At 45.9% G+C, this 25124-nt stretch overlaps 1 protein-coding gene across 2 annotated transcripts in view; it reads right to left on the bottom strand.

Annotated features, from left to right (window-relative positions):
- Window positions 1-25124, bottom strand: part of TEKT3 (tektin 3) — a 247429-nt gene that overhangs the window by 164436 nt on the left and 57869 nt on the right. For both annotated transcript variants that reach the window (XM_090059970.1, XM_090059971.1), the window contains one exon: window positions 24178-24268. The gene's annotated coding sequence lies outside the window, so the exon portion shown is untranslated. The remainder of the gene's footprint in view (window positions 1-24177; window positions 24269-25124) is intronic.

The following is a 25124-nucleotide window of genomic DNA, read 5'->3' as shown; positions in this document are numbered from 1 at the left end:
CAATTTGTCCACACCATTTCTGTAATGGGGAGAATAACAACTCTGAGTGTGAAATGCCCATTTAATCAATCCTTTATATATCAATACTTATTCACTACTTCGTTGAAAGCAGAGATGTTTCAAAGCACCTCATGAAAACGAGTCAGGATTGGGCCATATTTGCCAGGCAGAAATACTGGTGAGTAGGGCTGGCTGAAAAATTTCTGCCAAAATGGAATGGGGAGGATTTCTGGGGTTTCAACCCCCAAAAATATTCATGCAAAGTGTCTGGTTTCCACAGAAAATGTTGATATTTCTTCAATACCCCTAAACTTAAAGTAAGCCAAGCCCAGCTTCTCCAGGTCCCCCAGCCAGGGCCTGCCTTCCAGTTTGCTTCCCCCCAAAAGACTACTCCTATCTCTTGTGACAAAGTCTTTTTACATCCTGCTTCAGTTCTTTTGTACTTCTGCATCCTTAAGCCTTATTCTGCCCTGCCTTAACAGTCCTAAATGACTGCTGGGGAAGGGTGTTTTTGTCTGGATCTTTTTTCTTCATAGTTCAGTCTTGTTCGCCATGACAATATGCTATAAAACTAAACCAATATATAGCAAACATCCCAATAACAAGGATAGGAAGGTGTAATCATAAATTACAACTGAGCATCTCTCAATCTCTCATTCTTCCTTTCTCCCACGATGCCCATTTTCTCTATTTAATGTCAAACCATGGTGCATCTGAGCAAGAGTAAGGCCACTACTGCCCATGTAACAGTGTGGACGGGAAGCGGGACAAAGGGAAAGGAGAACTGAAAGAGCCTTGGCTGTCTTCCACTTGTACACCAGCCAGCTCAGTCGTGCTGTAGGACACCTCATGGCAAACCTGTCTGATACAGTATGTCAGGGCAAGTGGAAACTGATGCTGCCTCCTACAGGGGGCCCATTATGAAGTCACAACTAGAGGAGAGCAAAACCTTTCCGGCAAATATTTGCTGAAAAATGCAGACTGAGGTCAAACAATTACTCAGGAATTCATGGTGAAAGTGCTAAATTGTTTCAGCCAACCCCCTTACTCCCCCACCCACACAACATTTGGAAATGTTTTGTTTCAAATTGTAACATTTTGACTTTTCATTTTGAAATGTTTGGGACTGACTTTTTACCTAACCTGAATTTGTTTGACTTTAGAGTCATTTTTTTCTTGTTGGGTTTGGTTGAGAAAACCGAAGAATTGTCATTTACGGTCATAGAGAAACATTTTGCTCTCTAATTTTTTCAGTCAACAACATGAGCAATCAATTATCTGCACAGCATTAGTCAAAATGGACACTTCAGGCTGCAACCAGGATAATACTTACCACCTTGATCTTGGTTGCAGCTTCACAGTGTTGCAGAAATATTAGTATCATTAACATCTGTCCCTAAATAGGACCATTTTAGCAAAAATCATGAGTGAAATCCTGACCCATTAAAACCAATGGAAAAGCTCCCTCTGTGGAAACCTGGGGATGTAAAATTCCAGGAGAAAATGACAATCTTCAGCCTGAAATCACCAGCAGTCAATGTGCAAAACACGTTCTGTGAATATTTCCCCATGGTTTGAAAGTACAGCAGTTGGTTGAAATCAGTGCCCATGAGGACAGCTATGTGTAGACAGCAGTAGAGATTCCTGCTCCTTTGGGAAAATACACTTGTAAGTCACCTAGTTCACTCTCCCTCTGACCAACTTGTGAAGCATAAACTGCTGGCGCTCCCTCTGCTTCCCCAACTCAAGGGAACGTTCACAGTGACCCACACTGGCCATTAGACAAGACAGATGTGCACTTACTGCTGAACTTCAAGGGCCAGAAATAGTTTAGCACAGGAAATGAAATATGCACAATCTGTATTTTTCTGACTTGTTCATATTGGGGGAAAAAAAAAAACCCTTGGCTACCACATAGTTTAGTTTTGTTTGTTTTCATCACCTTATACAATACAGCTACTGTTAAAATTACTAACAGAGCCCGGGAGACTCCTGGCAATTTTTTACTGGTTGCATTTCAAACCACAAGTTATCTGCTGTGGAGCTCAAACCCCAGACTTGTGGAGCTGAAAGAGTTACTACTGCCATCTGTGCTAGCAAAAGTCATATGATGCTCATCAATGTCTATATGCTGCCCCTATATGAATAAAATGGAGGGTGAGCCAACAGTCAGTGACTTACCTGGTAATACTGGGACATGAAGAAGCTCTCACTCAAACCGGTCATAAAGCTGCAATTTCTGCTTAATCTCTAGGTCAGAATCTCTTGGACCTTGCTCAGAAGCACTTAGCGCAGGGCAGTGCTGCAGACGGGCTACTGAACTAGACAGCCCTTGCATCTGACCCAGCACGGCTTTTCCCACGTTCCACGACACCTGCTTTGTAACTTTACAGCTCTGCGTGGCCACCACATGTCCGCTAGGTTGCTGCACTTTCCCTGGCACTTACAAGCACCTTGCGTTTGGAAACACTATTCTAGTTTTCAGTCAGCTAATGAAGAAATCTCCTCTTCTCCTGTCCATCATCATATTTTCAAAAGGGCAAATGTTCTTCTGTATTCCAGTGCTGTCTGGTGGCCGTGGTTACAGAGGCCTCCAAATTCTGGTACTCTGACTCAAACTGAGTAGTACTTTCTACTGTCTAAGAATTCCCCTTAAAATTGATGGGAATAAGACCCAGATCTTCAAAGGTATGTAGGCACCTCGTTCCTGCTGGGGACTTCAATGTGCTTTAGGGGTCTGTGTTGTTCCTTAATTCCCAGATCCAATAAAATCAATGGCAGGTTTGTCTTTGGCTTCACTGCAGTCAGAATTTCACCGAGTAAGCGTAACTGTATCAGAAGTTGGGCCAATATGAGCAACAGAGTGTTCTTTTGGCTCTTTGAAATGACCCATTGATTGGCAGTGACATCATCCCTTAGCTGCCCTGTTTGCCACCTTTAACATGCATCTTAAGAAAGCTCAGCGTACGTCACTGGCACATTTCTCGTGCTCCCTAGAGATGCCTTTTTTAAAATGTGTGCGTGCGTGCGTGTGCACACACACACGCGTGCCATGCTGCAGAAGATAGTAGCTTGCAATGTGAGCTGCAGGGCTCAGTTCATATCTGTTTTTAGTATGACAGTGCTGGAATGCCATGACACTGGCCTGCCATGCTAAAAATGTGAAGCAGGAACGTTTGGTATGTAGCCAAATTAGGCCCAAGAACTGCAGTAACAACTTTGTACAGTTAATCTGCTCAGGGGAAAGGAATAATCTCCTAACTCTGCTCCCAGGAAACATAGTACAACTTGACATGGAGCTCTCTTGGGTCCATTGCTCTTCCTTGACAAACAAGAACACAGAGCAAGGAGAACGGCAAAATGGCAAACCGTACACGTGTACGCAATCAAATATATGTCAGGAAGAGGTCAGTGCTTTTTGCATTTCATTCATATCAGTGGTGAGACATCTCTTTCTCAGGCTGAAGGATCCTAGTCAGTTTAATCATATGAACTGTCACACTTCCTTACTCAAAGACCTTTTTCAAGTGGTTTTAGTTACAACAAATTCTTGCATGTGTTTTCATTTTCCCATACATCTCTTTCCAGTCCCCTCCCTTTTTTTTTCCATACATTTCTATGTGGTTCATTGCTTCAATCAAAGAACTAATCTCTACAAGAAGGAGAAAGTTATTTTAAGTGCCTAGGAAATAAAACCTCTAGAGTAGCTGTGGTTGCTGTGTTACGCCGATTTTGTGTCTCTTCAGGAATTCATTAAATGCCCTGCATGAAGAAGGAGGAGGTTAATTAAGGTAACCTCTTGAGGACCTTATTTTTCATCCCTTTTGCAGCCACCTGGCCCAAATAGAGAATACAGAAACAGCAGCACTTTAGGGAATACATCTGTAAAATACTGAGCAATAAATAGACATATGTGTCTACCAGCAATGGGAGAATGTACAAAAATGAACCCTCAAAGACTCTCAAATATATTGTTTTAACAGCTTGTCTAAAACTAATCTTTCCTTTGTATTCCAAATGTGGGCGCGTGGTTTTGATGTGTGATTGAAATGTATAGGCTGGTGGGCCAAGGGTCAGACTCAAGATTAACCACTATTTCATCCCCCAATATACACTGCTTCAGGTCATCCTTGGCCAGGTGATCATTTTGTTCCAACAGGACATTCCTTCTAAATCCGGGTCAGAGCTTAGCTGTGGGTGCTAGTACAGGTTACCTGTAAAATATTATCTGTGCAATGTTATGCCATCAAAAAGTTAGAATGGTTTCAGAACCGTCGCAGGTTAAGGCTTTAGCGCCATCTCAGACCTGTACAACTGTGGCTGTAAAGCCTGGTGAGTAGGGGTATGGATAGGAGCCAGGACTCTATCCCAATCTCCAAGGTGGGAGAGAAGCGGGGAGGGTGGCATGTAGCTTAACATGCTGTGACTTCCCTCCAGGGGCAGTGCTGTGGCTTCCTCAGCTTCACAACCAGAAGAAGCCAGCCAGAGCCATAGGTGGGAGGGGGAAAATCTTGGGAAACAAAACTACTTGAAATGAGCAGGCAGAAGGGAGAAGTAAAGAGAAAGGAGTGGGGGGAAAAAGGATAAAAATAAAGGATCAAAATCTTTCATGGTTTCACTTAACTGGGATTGAGTCATGGGAAAGTTAGGTTATCACTTGCACCAGGGCAGGGCGGAGACCCAGCCAGGCTTGTTGCATGCATTTCCTACTCCCTCAGAGCAGGAGCAGGTCTTAGTGTGAGGCCAGCACCACACCACTGGGCAGTAGAGCTCAGGAGGGTTGAAAGTTTGCCCATGGAGCAAAGGAATGGGAAGCAAAGGAATGGTGCATCCCAAGATGCTGGAAGAATTAAATGGAGCATTTTATCTCCCTGGAGCAGACTAACAATACCCTGAAATGACCTGGGTAAAATGGATAATCCTCACTTGAACTGATATAACTTTAAAATGTTTACAGGATACGTAGCACCTTTAATGGACGAGTGCTCCCATTTTAAGTGCCTTTATGATGATTTAAAAGTAACCTGTACCACCACCCTAAGGATAAAATTGTCTGAGAGTGGGATTAAGGGAGTTGAGGTTTTTCTCACTACTCAGAAAGACAACACTGATAAATTGACTGTAGTTGTCCAGTACTATTTTTGTCCCTATCTGGGTAACTTAGTACCAATAGCCACAAAAACATTGATGGATTTAACATAAAATAATATATGAGCTGCATGTCATGAGATGGATGCACAATATTCTTGGATATAAATTATGAAGTACTTTCTCCCTAACAAAAGCTTGGCCCAAACCCAAACCTTGCAATTTTGGGAGTGTCTTTCCAGGTTTCTAGATCAACCCCATCTCTACTCAAAGCTATGATTATTGGAGATAAAGTCAATAAATTACTTAAGCACTTAATACTGTTCCCATTGCAGTCAATAGCAGAACTAACTTGGAGTTCAAGGGTTATTGGTTGTAGCCTTGTTGGTCTAAAGACATAGGCAGACAAGGTTCTTTGGGTAAATGTGATATCTTTTATTAGGACAACTAAATACAATAGCATTTATGTTCTTTACAAGCTTTCGGGCACAAACACCCTTCTTCAGGCACCCTGCTGTTGAATTGTGTGCTCTCATGGGTAGAATAGAAGCCAATATGCAAAATGCAGGTCTATGAAAATGCAAACGTATGGCAGTGAGGATCAAAGGGATGGGAGACAAGCGAGACAGGCAGGTGGTGGGGAAAGGGGGAATGTTGAACTGGTGATAGAATATAGCTGGTAAAATGCAGATGGGTTACCTGGGATTATCAGATGTTGGGCAGGTTATAATATGCCATAAATCCAATATGTATGTTTAGTCCATGATTTTTTGTAGCCAGTAGAGTTATGAAGTGAAGTTCGTAGGCTCATCTACGACAGGTGTTTTGTAAATTCCCTTTGAGGATTAGAACTGGGAGATTGGAGTTCAATGCATCAAAGTCAAGCCCTTAAAGATGCCTAACTTTTAAGTATGTGAGTAATACCTCTCAATACGCATCATTTTACCCTGAGATGAACTTTAAAAACATTCCTTACTCATCAAAACACTGCAATACATACATAGCCACAAGGATGTGCAAAACGCTTTGATGAATCAGGGCTTTACACAGCCAGATACAGATTATCCCAATGTTTCCCTGGTGATGCTGCCCTCCATGGTGAAGTCATGCAAATCTCATGAAAAACTGGATGGCTATATGGAATTTATCAAGGAAAGTAGTATTATGTAGAATTTTTAACCTTTGCTCTTAGGAGTAACCAAACTTGCCAACAAGAGACAGGGAAGGCATTTTTCATTGAAGATGCTTTTTCCTCCCAGCGCTGGATTTTCTTTTTAGTGAATGTTTAAACAGTTGAAACATTTGTATAATGGCAGAATGCAGTCTGCAGAAGCTTCATTAAATTACTACAGACATTAAAGGCCCAGAACTGGCTTGTGTGGCTGGTGAGTAGATTGAAGGAACTTGGGGCATCCTCAGGGCTTTTCAGAATATCATAAAGGAGGGAGACTGGCTAAGGGAGTAAGTCCCTGGTTGAGAGCCAGTCTGCGGAAGAGTCCGTGGAACAGTCCGTCTGGGGAATAGTCCGTGCTTCAGTGCTCTGTAACTGTAAAACGGAGCTGATACTTCTCTCAAGAGACAGGTATTCAAAGATTTCATAGACATTGGGGCTGGAAGGGACCTCGGGAGATCATCGAGTCCAGCCCCCCGCCCAAAGGGCAGGAAGTCAGCTGGGGTCATAGGATCCCAGCAAGATAAGCATCCAATTTTCTCTTGAAGGTGTTCAGTGTAAGTGCTTCAACCACCTCCGATGGCAGACTGTCCCAGACCTTGGGGGCTCGGACAGTAAAGAAATTCTTCCTTATATCCAGCCTGAAACGGTCATGGAGGAGTTTGTGACCATTCAACCTAATCATTCCTTGGGGCGCTCTGGTGAACAAACGTTCCCCCAGATCCTGGTGGTCACCCCGATAAACTTATAGGTGGCCATCAGATCACACCTGAGCCTGCGCTTTTCCAGGCTAAAGAGCCCCATGGCTCTCAGCCTGTCATCGTAAGGTCTGTTTTCCTGACCTCTGATCATGCATGTGGCTCTTCTCTGGACTCTCTCAAGCTTCTCCACATCTTTTTTGAATTGTGGGGCCCAAAACTGGATGCAGTACTCCAGCTGCGGCCTCACCAAGGCCGGGTACAAGGGGAGAATGACGTCCCGGGATTTGCTTGAGAAGCATCTATGGATGCAAGCCAGGGTTTTGCTTGCTTTACTAGCCACAGCATCACATCGAAGGCTCATATTCACCTTGAGGTCAATGATGACTCCCAAGTCTCTTTCCTCTGTAGTGCTAAGCAGCGTAGCACTGCCAAGCCTATAAGGATGCTGCAGGTTTTTCCTCCCAAGGTGGAGAACCTTGCATTTTTCAGTGTTAAACTGGTAGTAAGACTCAGGTCACTAATAAATTCTAGACAATTTCAGAAGGAAGCAGCACTGAAGGGAAAGTATAGAGAAAATTTCTACCTGTAGAAATATAACACTTCTTTGGCTTTTGCTCTAAGTCCCTGTGCTGCTGCATGCTTATGACAAAACAATCCTGACTCAAAACAGGGATCATATGGGAGGAAGAGAGAAAACAAAAGAAAGCAATGTTCAAGGGAAAGCAATGCAAGTCACATTTGTACCCTTCACCTGGCCTACTGACTGACTACACCCTGCCTTTCAGAGGCAGCAGGAAAAGCCCAGGTTTAAATCAGCAAAGCCGCCTTTTCTACCTGCCAGGAGGCCGCCTGTGCCTGCATGCTTGTGGTCTGATGGTTTATTTTTTGGCCTTTAGGTGGCAGCAACTTGAATATATATAGATCAAACAAAATACATAAAAGAAATAAGGCCTATGCCTTTGCCAGTTAAAGAACCCAAAGCAACATGTACACCAGGGCTGCATCTAGACATGCAGAAGTGTGTCTGCACATCGCTGCAGCGCACACCCCTGCACGTGTGCTTGGCCACAGGACAAGTTGTCCTGTCAGCGGCAGACTGCACTTGCTCATCTGCTCCTGGTTTTTCAGCTAGGGCCTGAAGCAGCAAGGACACAAGTTGGGCAGCCCAGTGGCCTGGCCAACAGCCAGAGCATTGCTCTGGACAGGCTGGCCTCTGTGTGCGCCAGCTCACGCTTGTTGTGCATGTGTTGCACTGGTTTTTGTTCCAGTTTTTTCTGTTGTTGGTTTTTGTTTTTGTTTTGTTGTTGTTGTTGTTTTTGGCGGGGGGGGGTTACTGGGAAATCCCAATAATAAATTTTGGTCCTGTGCTTTCACTGCATGCGGTTTGTGTAGTTACCATATTTCCAGTTTCAAAAAACAAGACACCTGTGGGGGGCCAGGGGGAGGAAAGGGAAGGGGGAGAAGGAGGTTTATGATTCTAGTGGGCGCAGTGATATGCCTGTGCCCTATCCCTGCCCCTCACTCCCAATCTACAGCCCCCGCTACACTCAATGATTGTAGGATGGGGGATCAACTCCCAATCACACACTGTCTACTTTCTGGTTCAGGGGAAGTCCAAAATCATGATCCTGGGTTCCTCTTGCACCAGCAAGTTGCAAGCTGGGTGCCTGCAGTCTGGGGCTCAGGTTGATGCTCAGCTGGTTGCTGGCCCCAGCTCCAGGGCCACACCTGGATCTTGAACTGGCCCCAGGGCCTGGGGTTGACAATCAGTTGATTGCCAGCCTTGGCTCCAGATCTGCTACACAGTCAGTTTAAGGCACTACACAAGCCAGCCATAAACATGTCTATGTTACATTTAGAATGATTTTGTGGCTACTTTTCCATTTTAGTTTCCTTAAATTAGGTGCACTTTTGCCATTTACACTATGATTAATATATTGTGTTAATTAATCCTCAACACAGAATAGCAGGGTGGTTCAGAAAAGAGGTGCTAAAAATGAAAATGCAGGGCGGGGGCTATTTTTCAGAGATCAAGTAGTCTGAATATCAAGTTTCTTTAAGGCAGGGGTGTCAAACATACAATCCATGGGCCAGATCTGGCCCAAGGGACTGTTTTATCTATGCCACTGGTAGTCCAGTGGCCTACTGGAAGTTGCAGGGCATGGACTGCTGCAGAATGTGGGGTCTCTGGACCCCAATGAACATGGACATCAGCTTGGGGCTGCTGCCTGAACACAGCTCCCTGTGGCCACACAACTCCAGATCTCTGCTACTGCCCAGACACAGCCCTGCACCACATGCCCCCTCCTCTATGCTGCTGCACCCTTCCCAGCTCCATGCTGCTGCCCAGCTAAAGCCCTGCAGTACTGCATGGCCCCAGCTCCACACCACCACCCAGCCAGAGGTCCATGCTGCTGCCTGACCAAAGCCCCAGGCTGCCACCTGAACTCAGCCTTGTGCCACTGCCTGACCCCAGACCTGCACTGCCACATGGCCCAGATCCACTACAGTCACTGCTGGCCCTACAGATCCAGCCTGGGAGGAGCCCCTGTAATCTGGATCTGGCCCAGGGCCTGGAATGAGCTAGACTCTCTTGCTTTAAGGGGTTTCAAGTTGGGCTTCCAAAACCATGAGTCATTTTTTGGAAATCTTGAGCAGAGACTCTCTCTTTTTCTCTCTCAAAGATGCAAATATATTTAAGAGATGTGTTCAACTCACAAAATTTGTACCTAATACCCAAAAGTCTGGCCACTGCTGTTTCAGGGTAGCCTCTCTTCTGGAAAAGTCAGCTTCAGTGAGGCTACAACAGCTGAGGATTTGTCTCAAAATGTAAAATACGTGTCTTTAGAAATGGCTTCTGCAATTTAATTAAACAAAGCTGCTGTCTCCTGCTACAAAAGAAAATAAAAACCATCATGAACACCTTGAGGTTTTCCCTCCCAAAAAAAAGCACGCTTTCTTTCTAGGGACTTTTTCATCCTCTTTTCAGCCCTGAACTTCCAATACCCTTTATAAATGTAACTGTAAATGAAGGCTCTGAGCAGAACGGAATTAAACAAACCCCTTCTCGAATGTGCTGTGTTCAAAGAAACATCAGGGTGCAGTAAGCTGACTGGCTCACACAGAGACCTCCCTATTCTGCAGCAAAACCATTTCTTGCCACATCTGAGTTACGGTACAGAGCCAGAAATCTGGAAGAATTTAACACCCAGTGGATTCAGACACAGGGAACAGTGTTCAAAATAAACACTGGACCCCCTCACTCATCAGGCAGGAATGCAGAGCCAGCACTGCTCTGAGCTCAGCAACTTTTGCTGGGGGGGATCTGAGCTGTACTGCAGTTGTGCCTGAGCCAGTGTAAAGCAAATGGAGGGTCCTGCCTGTTCTGGGGTTGCTCAACATTACTGATATTTTTGAGAGTTCAGCTACTTCCTCCTGAATCTTTTTTTTCGATGTGTGCATGCACTCCAGCTCATCCTGCCTTATGGTTTCGTACGTTGTTCCTCGTGGTACACTAGCTAGCCTCTGCAGCAGCTCTTGTTCACCAGAGTCCACTGAGCAGTAGCATTTATTTTCATTGGCATGGGCTGGTACAAACAAGTGCCTTGTGAACTTTCAGGGCACCGTGCTGAGTAAAGAGAGGAACCATTTGCCTGCGCACTAAGTGACCTTTGACTACATCAGTAACACTGGAAAATGTTTTGTTATTACAGCTACTCCTCGCTTAACAGCGTAGTTACGTTCTTGAAAAATGTGACTTTAAGCAAAACAACGTTAACTGAATCCAATTACGTCACAGTAGTTACCTACTAGCAGGCGGCGGCTGAACGATGTTATAACCGAACATTGAGCGACTTTAAACGAGTATGTTCTCTAATAGATCAGGGACATAATAACGAAACAACATTAACTGGGTCGATATTAAGTGAGGAGTACCTGCATTAACAAACAGGCCAGGAACAACCTTTTCATTACACCTTCTATATTTCATAGATTTCATAGATTTCATAGACATTAGGGCTGGAAGGGATCTCGAAGATCATCACGTCCAGCCACCTGCCCAAGGGCCAGGAAGTCAGCCAGGGTCAAAGGATCCCAGTAAGGTAATTATCCAAATATTTCCTGAATGAGTCCAGAGTAGGTGCCTGCATCACTTCTGGAAGGAGTCTATTCCAGGTTATAGGGGCTCGGACAGTATTCATAGATTTCACAGACATTAGGGGTAGAAAGGACCTCAGAAGATCATCAAGTTCAGCCCCCTGCCTGAGGGGCTGGAAGTCAGCTGGGGTCATAGCGTCCCAGCAAGATAAGCATCCAAATTTCTCTTGAAGGCGTTCAATGTAGGTGCTTGAACCACCTCTGATGGCAGGCTATTCCAGACCTTGGGGGCTCAGACAGTAAAGAAATTCTTCCTTATGTCCAGCCTGAAACAGTCTTGCAGTAGTTTATAACTATTCAACCTCGTCATCCCTTGGGGTGCTCTGGTGAACAAATGTTCCCCCAGAAACTGGTGAACACCCCTTGTAAACTTATAGGTGGCCATCAGATCACCCCTGAGCCTGCGCTTTTCCAGGCTGAAGAGCCCCCTGGCTCTCAGCCTGTCATCGTAAGGTCTGTTTTCCTGACCTCTAATCATGCGCGTGGCTCTTCTCTGGACTCTCTCAAGCTTCTCCACATCCTTTTTGAATTGTGGGGCCCAAAACTGGACGCAGTACTCCAGCCGCGGCCTCGCCAAGGCCGAGTACAAGGGGAGAATGACATCCCAGGATTTGCTTGAGAAGCATCTATGGATGCAAGCCAGTGTTTTGCTTGCTTTACTAGCCACAGCATCACATTGCAGGCTCATGTTCATCTTGTGGTCAATCATGACCCCCAAGTCCCTTTCATCTGTAGTGCTAGCCACCGTAGCACTGCCGAGCCTATAAGCACGCTGCAGGTTTTTCCTCCCAAGATGGAGAACCTTGCATTTACTGGTGTTAAACACCATCACGTTCTCGTCCGCCCATTTCCTGAGCCTGTCAAGGTCAGCCTGGACACCCTCCTGTCCTCAGGTGAGATGAGATTGGTCAGGCAAGACCTACCCACAACAAACCTGTGCTGGCTGTCCCTCAGGATGTTACCCTCAGTCAGCTTGTCCAGAAGGGTTTTCATGATAATTTTCTCAAGAATCTTACCCGGGATCGAGGTCAGGCTGATTGCTGTATATCTCCTATATGATTTTAATTATGCTCCTGTTGTGCTGTTCTTTCTGACACTAAGGACTTCCTTACTGTGTGCAGTCTAGTGGGATTACACAAATAGTCAGATACTATGTAGCACAAGTAAACTGACACAACGGGGCTCTGATAATAATAAGAAAGTACATATAGCTGAGTGAACACGCATGCACAAGCATGTTCTTATCACCCTCTGTGAAGGAGTCTCCCCTCAATCACACTGATGCCAACTGTTTGTCACGAGCTCCCTGAGGGGACACAGACACTCTAGACCGGGGTAGGCAAAGTCTGGCCCGCGGGCCGGATCAGGCTTGTGGCTGACTTCATTTCCCAGGAGCTCCTGCCTGCACCACTCCAGCCAGTCTCCAGAGCCGAGCCGCAATCTGCTGCCCACATGGCCCTGCGACGAGCGCGGGTTCGGTGGGCAGGGACATGCAGGCAGCGGATCGCAGCTCTGCCCTGGCTCCAGCCCATGTTGTCACCGCCACAAGATCCTGGCCCCAGCGCAGCTCCCTGCCCAGCCGCACACCCTGCCAGAGCCACTCGGGCTGGCCAATGTGGAGACGCTAGGAGTGCGGGGCCGTCAGGGACCTGCCACTTCTGGGGTCTCCATGGAGACCAGCCAGAGCAGTGCAGGCAGAGGCTGCTGGGAAATTGAGTCTGGTCGCCAGCCAGATCTGCTGTTTTACCCACCCCTGCTCCAGACCTTCTGCTGCTGTAGATCAGCATTGCTCTAGGGATGGCAACTCAGGATTGGGCCCATTTAAGTTTTACGTCAAGCTTTGATTCAAACAAACCCAAAAACTCGGTCAAAACAATGAGCTTGCTTTTGGTTTCATAGTTGCTTGCTTCTGGTTTCATCAGGGGAAATGGAAATGGATCGTGAATAAAACCCCTTTGGTCAGATCAGTAAGATCACAGCATTTTATTTTACAATTCCAGTTTAGACGTGCCCCACATGAGAATAGCAGTCCTCTTCCAATTTTGCTATTAGATAATTAAATTGTGTAATAGCAGCTGGGCTTGTGAAGTTTTGGCTGCTCAAGGCCAAAACGGCATGTGAATGGCTGTCAGTGCTGTGTATGAAACCCCTAGCCATTTCTGAAAATGCCAGTAGGCCCATTAGCGCACTTTTTGGCGCATAAAGACCTTTGACAAACCAGCCCCAGACCCTGAGTCCTGATTACAGGCAGAAGACTACTAACTCACTTTAATAGAAGCCCTAATGGGATTGCTAAGAGTTATGAAGATGATGTAAAAAAATTTCTTATTTGATTCAGTTCAAAAAAATCCTGACTTCAGTCTCAACTCAAAAACTTGATGAAATATCCACTCCAGCAGAAAATTCCATCTCATTGCAAGTCTATACACCACATGTTTCAGACGCTATGGGAAGAGCATTGTAACCCAGCAAACAGAAGAATCCCAAAAGAGAATGACACTGTCATATCTAATTGAACTTAAGTCCTTCACCCACTGATATAGGACATTCCTGGAAATGACAGTCACAGGAAAATGTCATTTCTCTGGCATCTACACCATTTGCTGAAAAAATGTGAATTCAAAGGCTAGAAAAGATGCTGCTGATCTCACAAAGGACAGGTGCAATCTGGACATTAATTTATGTTATTCCAGATGCAGGCTCCTAGCACTGGTCAAAACAGGTGGTTGAAACTGATTTTTCAACTAAAATGGACTTGATGAGAAAATGAAACTGCATGCACATCTTCTTAGACTGAAGCTAAAAATTAGGGAAATGGAAGTTTGCGGAAAAGCCAACACCTTACAATATTTTTTTGTACCACACCTAGGAAATGTTTCATTTTCTAAACACCCTCACATTTAGAGCAAAAAAAAAAAAAAATCAAAATCTTTCACTGCAGCAGGAAAAAAATATGTGCATCCCAACCAGGTCTAAACTAATGTTCCAGTCAAAACCATCATCAACACAAGACAAGACTGATGCACTTGGGTAAAGGAAAAGATTACTCCTCCCAATAGTTGTCCTTCCCAGAAACAATATCCTTTGAGGTCAGAGCCGATAGACCAACGGACTCAATCTCTGGAGATGCAAGCTGAGGATGTGCTCAGCAATAGGGAATGCTTCTGAGGTAGCCCTCAGTGTAGAGTGGGCAGAAACATGTCAGAGGTAGAAGGCACAGGATTTGACCAGAGGAGTGGGCTGCACTCCTGCACACCTCTACATGCAGTAAGATCCCCATTTGGCAAATCAGAGCAGCCACCAGACTACTCTAGCCTGCACTGAGGAGCCCTCTAGAGCAGCAGTTCTCAATCTTTTGCACTTTACGTCCCACCAACCATTTTGTTAAAAATCCCTGGTCCCACCATGATAAAGATAAAACCCCACAAAATTGCACTGTTCAACGTATCTGCTGATTCATTTATTTGAAGTGCAAACAACTGATTTTTTCAATCAGGCAATGAGTTGAAGTCCCACCTACATGACCTTCGACATGAACGACTGGTGCCTCCCAAGACTGGGAGAGCACCATGGTGGCGAGTGGGGGCATAGCAGCTGGTGGTGGTGTCGGCAATGCAGGGGGAGGGAAGGAGGCAGGGGTGGCGAGCAGGGACTGCCTGTAGATGCTGGCAGTGGTCAATCTCACGTGCCCCCCACCCCTTTCCTACACGCTGCCTATGACCTTCGAGTCCCACTGTTTGAGAAACACTGCTCTAGAGTGTCCTGGTTTGGGATGCAGCAGAAGACCTGACTCAACAGTTCTTCTAGATAAAATGGATTACTGCTGCCTATAGCTGAAACAGTAAAAACTGTGCTAAACTTCCCTCAGCTGGGAGTTGCTTCTTGCACAGTTTGCTAGCTATGGCTCTGGGGCCTCTGTAACAGGCAGAGAGCCAGATTGCTGAAGGCCTCGAGTGTGAGAAGGAACCTAAAGTCAGGGGGCTGGCAAGGAGGGCCTACTGTTTATCCACAAGGTCACGATTCTAACATCTGTTTTCTATGCTCCCATTGGCAAGACTCCAAGGTCATAATATATACATTTATCTGTCTCCATACAATACAAGTTATTGGTCTTCTTTAGCACTCAGAGCACCAGGAATTGGCAGTGAGACTTAGGAGATGTGCTGTCTTCTGCATCCTGCCAGCAGTGCACACCCTATCTCTAGGGAGACAGATCAGATCAGTTTGAAGGCAGACCAGCCATTGTTTCTGCCCGTAAAATAAGGCTGTAAAGTTTGGCCAAGCTAAGTAAAAGCTAATGGCTTTGCTTGCTTTTAAGAGCATCCTTTCTAAGGCAGTACTTCTGCAGCCAACAGTCGCTGAGTCTGAGGGTTGCAGACAGTATTATTATAACCCCTACCACCTGGGTGGCAACAGAGATGTGACGGGCTGGCTGGCAGTGACCTAGCCCAGGGGTTTTGAAAGGGCAAAAGATGATTGGAGGACTTGTCCCAATTGGCCCCTTGGGTCACCTGGAGGGGGATAAAAGGGGCAGCATGAGGGACAACAAGGAAAGAGCTTCACAGAGCTGGCAAGAGCTGGGCCAGCGGGGCAGAAGCAGTGCCCCAGAAGAGCCTGAAAGAGCAGGACTTGCAGGCAGCAGTGGGACCCTCAGCAGCGTGAGGGGCAGCCAGCAGGTGAGGCTCCCCGCTGGGCTCCAGGTTCCCCTACGAGAGGCTGTGGCCAGCAGGAGAGGCTCCCCCGCTCCAGGAAGGATCTGAGCAGCAACCTGAGAGGTTCCCAGCTCTGCTCCCAGCTCCTTCAATCAGAGGCCAGGCAGCTCGATGTGAGTCCGGGGCTCCAGAACAGTGAAGACCTCTAGCAGGCTGGAGCAGTGCCACCAGTGGTGGTAGCATTGCTGCACGTGGGAGATCTGGGTTAGAGTCCCAGCTGAGATGACTCAGGGTGAGTGAAATAACAAGAAGCAAATCTTCTTGCAGTGGAAAGGGGCCATTGTGTTTTCCCCACTTCCTCTCCCTCCAGGTACCAAGGCCTGATATTTCCTTGTCATTTGACATTTTGTATTTTGTGCCTTTTTATATTTCATCAACCCGTATTGTTTGTTCTGCTGTCTGTGTTTTCTGTTTTGTTAACCCTATTTTTTGTCAGTGATTGTAAGTGTCTAACCTTTGTTGAATCCCGCCCCTTTGGGGCATTGTAGTGTCCACAATACCCTCTGATTTATGCCTGTTATGTTCCCAGTATTAAAAGGTATCTGGTTAAGTCCCCATTGGTGCTCTGGCTCTGCTCTATAGGGGGAGGAGAGTCCCTACACCTCCCACAGCACTTGTGCACCTGCTTTGATCCCTTCAATTGGAAAGGGGGTACCTCTTGGAGTACCAGCTGGGTTACAGAAACATCTGTAGCCTGATGTACACATACAGTACTAAATGAACTAAGAAAAATAAGTGGTCAAAAGGGAACCCGTCCCACCCACCTCAAGATGTCTGAAATGTGACTGAGCCTCTGCAAGCTGTTTGGATTTTGGAGACAGCCTGTCTTTCATGAAGCAAGAGAGCTGGATTAGCCTTCTTCAGTCAGCTGGTCACATGGTTGTAAAAACTCATAGTCGTTCCCATGCAAAAGTGAAATGCAATAGCCCCACAACAGCTCTCTTTTGCAGTAGGTGGAGAGGGGGTCCAGCAAAACAGGACCACCCAAATCTGGTGTGCCTGTGTGCACTGAGGAGCAGCATGGATGCAGGAGCATGCACTGGGATCCATGCCTAGTTTATCAGGGTTCAGCTCTATGCAGCTCCTGGGATGACCTGTCTGTAGGCACAGGTTTGGAAAAAGACACTCTACTTCGCTTCACCTCCTTCCCTATGCCATGGAGAACAGACAGAAGGGCTGCAGAAGCTGTTCAAGTTTTTTAGCTTGATGCATTTTCTGCAGTGATGCAAAGGCCACCATCAAAGCTAACACAGTAGGAACTGAACTGGGGTCCTCAAGAGCTAAAAATCATGATCTGCTACAGCTTGAATTAAGCAGCAAAGACTTTCCAGCTAGGGCTGTAACAGGCTTATATCGCCTGTGGTCTGGGCATCAAGAGGGACCAGTGACGCACATGCAGTAAGGGGTGATTGTAATTTGGCATTGTATAAATAATGCCTTCTTCCCATCCCCATGACAGATCCTGGTGTTGCTGACACTCTAGTTAACTGTTGCTCAGCGTGGGTGTGCATGCACAGGCTCAGCGAGTCCACACACACTGCTACAATGTGCATTCACTAAAGAAAACATCCACAACTGGAGTTGGTTTAAACCATGTCTGGAAATAAATGGGAAAGGAAAATGAATGGGAATGGAAAACTAAGTAAAACTGTTCTGAGCAGCAGCCCCCATAAGCCTCATGGCTAAGGATCATGCCTCAAGCCCTAAGTGGTCTCCTCACTGGGACTCCTCCTTCCCATTCAGCTGTACCCTTCCTTCCTGTTCCTAGTGACCACAAGGTGCTCTGAGCCTCTCTATAAAATGCATTCTCATATTTCGGAGAAACTACTACATTCTTTTTCTTTCCTTAATTCTTCATTTTCCTTGCTTTGTGTTTTGTTTAGCAACTCCTCGTGTTTTTATTTCATTCTGATTCTACAGACAGAAACTGGACTTGCTTTCCCTTTTTTTAAACCTCCAGGGAATCTAGGGTGGGATTTTCCAAGGTGCCTAAGAGAGTGTCTACACTGCATAAAACAGTGCTCTGCAGAAGTACCTGAGCTAGCTCCAAGCAAGGTGGCCTAGGCATGGGAAGCGACGGAGACCGTTACAGCAGAGCCCTGCCCAGTCTAATAAGCTCTGCTAAGAATCAGTGTCAAGTGCTGCATTGGCTTGGCTACACAGCTACTCTTTCACAGCACTTTCAGCTCTGTGCTCTGCAGACTCACTAACAGAATGAGGTGCATAAATCCCCTTGGAAGTCAATGGAAGTGGGATGCTCCCCTTTCCATCCCCATCCTTGCAATGAGCCATGCTGTCTGCTCTAAAGGTTTGAGATCCTCTGTTCACCAAACAGGCATCTACAATCTAAGCTTCTTTCTCCCTGCCCCAACCAGATACCTTGATTCTGGCCTTCATGAGCTATCTCCTTCTGCACTTGGGTTCACCAGTCACCACCAGCTTATTTCTTCTGTGTTAAGACTGCCAGTAAGGTCATTAGTGCCAGTTATGGAAGCAGTTTCTAGAGTGCAGGCACCTACACACCAGGAAGGTCAAATTCAGCCTGGTATAACTGATGCCACTCTAAGTGGCATCTCATCCCTCACTCTACTACAATGACTAAGACACAGACAGAGGGTGGTGAATCTGTGGCAGCCTTGGCTAACAGACAGGCTCAGACAATTGAGGTTCTTGCCTCTGGACCAGTGATTCTCAACCAGCGTGCATCAAAACTCTTTGAGGGGTGCTGTGATGCCAGCCCCCATGAGAAGAGACAAGTGCTGGCTCCTCCAGATGCTGAGCACCCTGCATCTGCCCCCACAACACTCTCCATGGCCCCTCCTACCAGCATCAGGAGCATGGGAGGAGTTGAGGAATGAGATGAACTGAGAACCACAGCCCCTGGTGCTGACCATCCCTGTGTCCTGAGCAGTGTGTTCTGCCATGCACAAAGCTGCACTTTTTCAGCCCAGCTCCTGCCTCCACTCCTCCTGAAACTAGTGGGAGGGACTGCAAGGAACGGTGGCTCTGGGAACTGGCATTCAAGTCCTCAGAGGACCAAATGCAGCACCAGGGGCTATGTTCACCCCCTCAAGGACAGACTGGGGGCAGGAAGGAGGCAAACTGTGAAAGGAGTGTGGCATACAAGGATCCTACTGCTACCACCCTCACCTGGCATCAGCCTCTGCATTAGTGACCACTGTCATACTCCTTTGCCTCCTGCAGGAGCAACTGTCTCCTTTAGGAGTCTAATGACCCACTCCCAAGGTCCTCAGTCTACCCTGCCAACAGCCCCTGCCAAGTACTGTGTGCAACCCACTGCCATGCTCTCAGGGGTGCCCTGCCCACCCTGCCACTCCATGAGATCTCTTTGGGGCACCACAGGGCATGCACAAGCACTGCAAGAAATGAACTAGTCTTTGATTGGGGTGCCACTAAATTCCCAAAACTTATTGAAACATGCCTGGAGTCTTAAAAGGTTAATAACCACTGATTTGGCCCCACATTCAGTCCTTACAGATGGACCGTAACTCTGCAAATCATGACCACTCCATCTATGACTTAAGGGCAGACTTGCACCAATCAGTGAATGCACAGCAAGATCTTTGGGCCCTTTCTGGGATTAATTCAGTAAGCCATTACTCTGCACCCAAGTCCCTTTGAACTGCTCATTTACACCAGCAACTCTAGGATGTCCCAGCACAAGCCAGTTCGACTGGAGGATCTAAAATAGTACTAGACAGCTGGAGCATGAAACACTCCACTCTGGATATCTATGGTACTTCAAAGGACCCTCTTATCATTGCATCTGACTCTACTATGCTATACATTTCAGTTCTGTGACCATACTTTATCTTCACACCACACACGGGAAGAGAAATACTATGATGTCCATTTTACAGTTGTAGAACTGAAGGAGGGAGACGTAATACCTTGTCCAGGGCCCACAGGAAATTTGTAGCAGAGCAGGGAATTGAAACCAGGTCTCAAGGTGCAAACCAACAAGCTAACCCCTGGCCCAGCTGCACACCATTATCCTGGCATCTCAAATAGCCTCTTCTTACAGTATACTATTAAAAGATTTGGGAAGTAAACATTGAAGAATACTCTGAAACTGTATGAAGAACAGTAAAAAGTGCAGCTCTAAAGACAATGCCTACCTATTAACCTCCAAACAGTGACAATATCGCTAGAAACTTTATTCAAGAAACACATTCAGCAGGCTTATGAGATTCATTTCTGCTGAAAACTGCAGCAGGAAAAATAAAATACCACCTTCCCTGACTAACATGGAAAGCTTTATTTTTGCGTTCAGTTGTGCATGGGACTGTACAAACAGTGAGGGGCAGTCCTTGCTCTAAAGAGACTGCTACTTAACCACGTGGCAAACAGAGAACCCTGTACAGACGTAACATTTGGAGTACTCCAAATACCTTTGAAGAGCTCCACACAACAGAGAGATGTTCGTAGCCAAAGCACCACTTCAAAAATGCCCAAAACGCTTAAATGATCCACAGAAAATGAGAAACATGTATGAAGCACTTTCTTCTGGAGCCCTTTGAGAGCACTTCATTACACTCCAGCGGAGCGTGACAGGGGGCTGCTTGGTCCTCCAGCTTCCCACAGTGCTCCACTCCTCTCTTCCTGGGGTGGGGACAGCAGGGGGCTGAAGATGGAGAGCCAATGCACATTCTCCAGCAGGCCCCACAGGAGGTAAACAAAGAATATGCAGGAATCCCTGCATGTCCCCCTGCTTCCAGTCTCCTGGCTCTACCAGGGGAATGTGGGGTGTCCCAGTCCTAAGGGGGAAGGGGTGAGTGGTCGGCCATTCTTGGCAATCTCCAGAGCCCAATACCCATGCCAGGAATCATTCTCTCCAATAGTTCTTTGCATGGCGCTCAGACTATCGAACCAGGAGTCCAAAGGCCAAGTGCACAGGAGAGCACTCAGCATCCCCTCCCACCCCCATGGCATCAGGGGTGGGGGAAAGGGGAATGGAGCCACAGGACCAAGCAACCCTCTGTCATGCCCCCTGCCTGGAAAGCATGTTGCTGAATGCTACTGCACTGATTCTGAACCATTCCTATCAGGGGGCTCAACATCTGTCTATGATCTGAAGCACTCCATATTCCACTTCAATCTGGAGTGCTTTAAAGGTGTGTCTGTCCATGGCCAGAGAGGATATCATTGTCTCTAGCTTACAAATAGCTACTTGGTGGTCCAGTGGCATGTATTCAGTGGTCTCATTCCTACAGCCTGGGTTCAAGTCCTGGCTATATTGGTGCTTTTTGTATCCTGCTCTCCCTTTCCCAGATAAATGTCAACAAGGGCAAGTGCAAAGTCCTGCACTTGGGACAGAATAATTGCATGTACAAATACAGATGAGAATGATTGGCTAGATTACAATACTTCAGAGAAGAACCTTGCATTACACCGGACCATAACCTGAATATGACCCAGTAGTGTGAACTTGATGCAAAAAAGTCAACAACAACCTGTATTAACAGGTCTCTTGCAAATCTAAGAAAGTGATTTTCCCACTCTGGCACTGTCCTGGAGCGCTGTGTCCAGCTCTGGGCCTCACACTTCAAGAAGAATGTGGGCAGATTAGAAAGAACCTGACATAAAGTAACAAAAATGATAAGAGGCCTGAGAAGCATTACTTATGAGGAAAGGCTCAAAGTACGGTTATTTAGTCTGGAGAAGAGATGATGGAGGAAGAATAGATAAAGTAGAGTTATAAAAAGGAGATGGTCTTTTCTCTGTGCCTGTAGGGGACAGGACTAGGAGCAATGGCCTGAAATTTCAGTAGAGAAAATTTAGGTTGGAGATTAGTACGAACTTTCTGACTATCAGGATGGTCAAGCATTGGAACAGGCTACCCAGAGAAGGTTTGGAGTCCCCATCCACGGAAATGTTCAAAAGCAACTTAGACAGAGAGTGGGTTGGGATGGTTTAGTCAGGGATGATGCTGCCTTGAGCAGGGGCCTGGATTAGAGGTCCCTTTCAGACCAACTTTCCTATGATCTCTGACCCAGAGAGATTAACTAACTTGCCTACTATCACACAGGAAGCCTGTGGCAGAGTGAAGAATCGACTCAGCTCTCCTGAGCCTCATCCACTCTGTATTATCTATTTTAAAACATAACTCTGTTAACAGTGCAGGATGCTGTAGGATGCATTGCTGCTACCAATGCAAAATCATTAACGCAAGTAATTGCTAGTAATATCAGACAGATATCTACAGGGGTTAGAAAAGATCAAGAGAAACATAAAACTCATTAGGTCAATTAGTATCTAATTCATTCATCCAAACATCAAGTCAGTTGCATTACTATGTTTCCCTACATTTAAAATAAAGTATGTTATGCTGCCTTGTGTCCCTTCACTTCTGAAATAACAGCGCCCTCAAAAATATCCTCTCTTTAGAATGGACAGCTACCTGGCATCATGCCCTAAACCTACCCAATTTCCCTATCACCTAAAGTCAGAATGATTGCTAATTGATTCCTAAATCCTGCCGCCAGCAGACTCAACAGAGATGCTGCTGCTGCTTCTGTAATGTAAGATAACTTGGCAACTCTCCCGAATAGTTCTGTCCACATTCTCAGAGGTGCAGAACCACATCATCACCCTATAAGGCCTTCAGTGGAACCGGGGCCAGGCTACAGCTGTCCTTTCCTGAAATCAACCTCAGTACATGGCAGTCACATAGTGGTAACCAGCCAGCACGATCCTCTGCTTGAAGATCTGGCACCCACCCACACTTTCAATTTCATTCAGGCTACATGAGCATAGGCCCCATAAGCAACAACTGCACCTCCCCATTCAGCCTGCAATTCACAGGGGACTTGGCAACTGAGATTGTCTGAAGAATTATGCATCCAATGAACTTCATTAGGGAAACAGGTTCACCTACTCGGTGAGAATAAGTTTACCACTACTGAGTTAATGCTCTACTTACCTTCTGCCGTAATACTAAACCTGCCTAGAGAAATGCCTAATCAGTGTTTAACAATGATGGGCTGCAATCTCGTTTGAACTATACACTGAAAATCACTTCAACTCTAGGTGCTAAATAAATAATATACTTTATGATTCTACAATAAGTCTAGCTGCCAGGGCCTTGTAGAATTAGTTGATACTAAAATTTCTGGGTGCAAATTTCTGCACGTATTACATTTACTCCGTGGGAATATCATAAGGCAGAATTTTCAGTTGGGGAAACAATGTGTGCTGTAACAGCTATCTACATGAATTTCACTTCTTTTTCTGCTGAATGGTGGTACATAAAAGCATTCTACCATTTTCAAATGTATTGGGAACTAATTAAATGGATAATTCTTGACCTGCACAATTTGCAAACAGCTACTTTTGAACATTCAAACTCGACACTGGGTGTGTCTACATATGCAATTAATGCAAAGCAATAAACTTTGGAGCAGTTTGAGCCTAAGTAAACTACTCCTGGGTGCAGCATCTACATGTATATCCAGGACAGCAGCAATTTGAACCAGGGCAGAGCAGGCCCAGGCTGACAGGGGACACAGGAGGGCAGCCCTGGACTCCGGGTGGCAGCATCAGGCAGCAGAAAGGCTGGCTGGGCCACAAGGGTGCTTAAAGTGCAGAGCTATGTGGCTAGGCAACAGGCAGAAATCTGGCTCCCAGCCAGCTAGGCTGACTGGGCTCATTTTATGCCCATGGTCAACATCTACATGTGTGTTTAATTGCAGTAAATTACTCCAGTGTAAGATAGTACGGTCCCTGACAATACTATCTTATTGCAGTGTTAATTAGTTTACTGTGGCCTAATACTGTCAAAAGTGCAAATGGTGATGCTTTACTCCACAGCTAGTCTACTCTGCAGTTAAGCACATATATATGCAGCCCCTAAGTCTGTAAAGTCGCATGATTCTGGTTCTGCACCCCAATAACAAAACAAACCAATAAGAGCATTAGTTTCAAACTGTATTCTCAAGTGAAAAATTCAGTTCCCAATTCTCATTGTGCTTGGCAAGCCATATATTTTGAAATCTGGTTTCACTGAATGTTTGAGCACTCAAGCTTAAAGCTCACACCCAGGGAGTATGCAGGCTAGTAAACTGTGAACATTAACACAAGCATGGAAAGCAAGCATAAAAGGGAAATGAGCACAGTTAAAGTGAATGTTGTTTAAAAGCTCGAATACATATTAAAAGTCTTTTTGCCAGAACTCTCCCCCCAGTGTATGAATTTAATCTCTGAACTTGTATGACCACTCCCACTCCCACAGAAGTCAATGGAAGTTTTTTGCCATTGACTTCAATGGGAACAGGATCTAACCCTTGGTGGATCAGAGCTGTATCAAGGAATGTCACAGCGGTCTTACCCTTCAGTGAGTTCTTAAAGGTGTAAGCAGGAGTCATTTTCATCCGGGTCAGGTGGTTGAACATGTCCCTCTGAGAAGGTTCCAAGATTTCCTTTAAAAAAGTATCCATTTATTTTCTAAGTATACAGCCAAAATGCATAATGTACATCATACCAGGCTAAGCAACCAAAAACATGCCCTGCTTTTTTTCCTCTCTCAGAGGCCTGCGAGCTGAGAGCAGAATAAAAGAAGCTGTCAGGCTGCCAGCAAACAGTTGGTGTTACTATAGGGATGTTATGTTACAGCCATTCACAGGGAGATGCAATGATGACTTCTTACCCCATCAGGTTGAAAGTCTAATTAGAAGCCTAACAAATCACTAGGAGTCATTCCACAAAATTGTGAAGGGCTCTGGATCTGGCCCTAAATATATTACATATTGTGCCATACAGGCCCCACCACTGCCACTGGCTCCATGGTCCAGCTGCACACCACCCCCTCCCCTCACCCCTAGCTCTGCGATCTGGCCACTCACCATCCCTGCCCCCCGCCCCCCCAAGCCCCACACAGGCTGATATGCCCCAGGCTCCACACCCGTAGGGATGGTGCTGTTAACATGCAAGTATCACCCACCACCCCCAGTGTTAACTACTGTAAAGTCAAGCAGTCAAGAGTCTTGAAATCTCAGAATTAAATTTTCCTTTGTGACCTTAGGTCACTCTCTTTGTGCATACGAATTATAACACTCTGTATTTACATGATCACATACTACTTTTCCCAAAGAATTATGATGAAGTCAAGGTATAAGAGAGTGAATGAGCAGCTCTTCAATATGTTTTTCTCCTCTTTGTTCAGTGTGTATCCCCTGCCCTATTGTCTACACACTATTCAAACCCTGATTTGAACAATAAATAATTTACTCCAGGGTGTATCTCTGGTGCTCATCACACAAATTATCTGACTGCTTC

This window comes from Crocodylus siamensis, chromosome 8 (genome assembly GCF_052110815.1).
Source record: "Crocodylus siamensis isolate JL-2025a chromosome 8, ASM5211081v1, whole genome shotgun sequence".
Taxonomy (NCBI): domain Eukaryota; kingdom Metazoa; phylum Chordata; order Crocodylia; family Crocodylidae; genus Crocodylus; species Crocodylus siamensis.
This window is presented reverse-complemented; position numbering and strand designations above follow the sequence as displayed.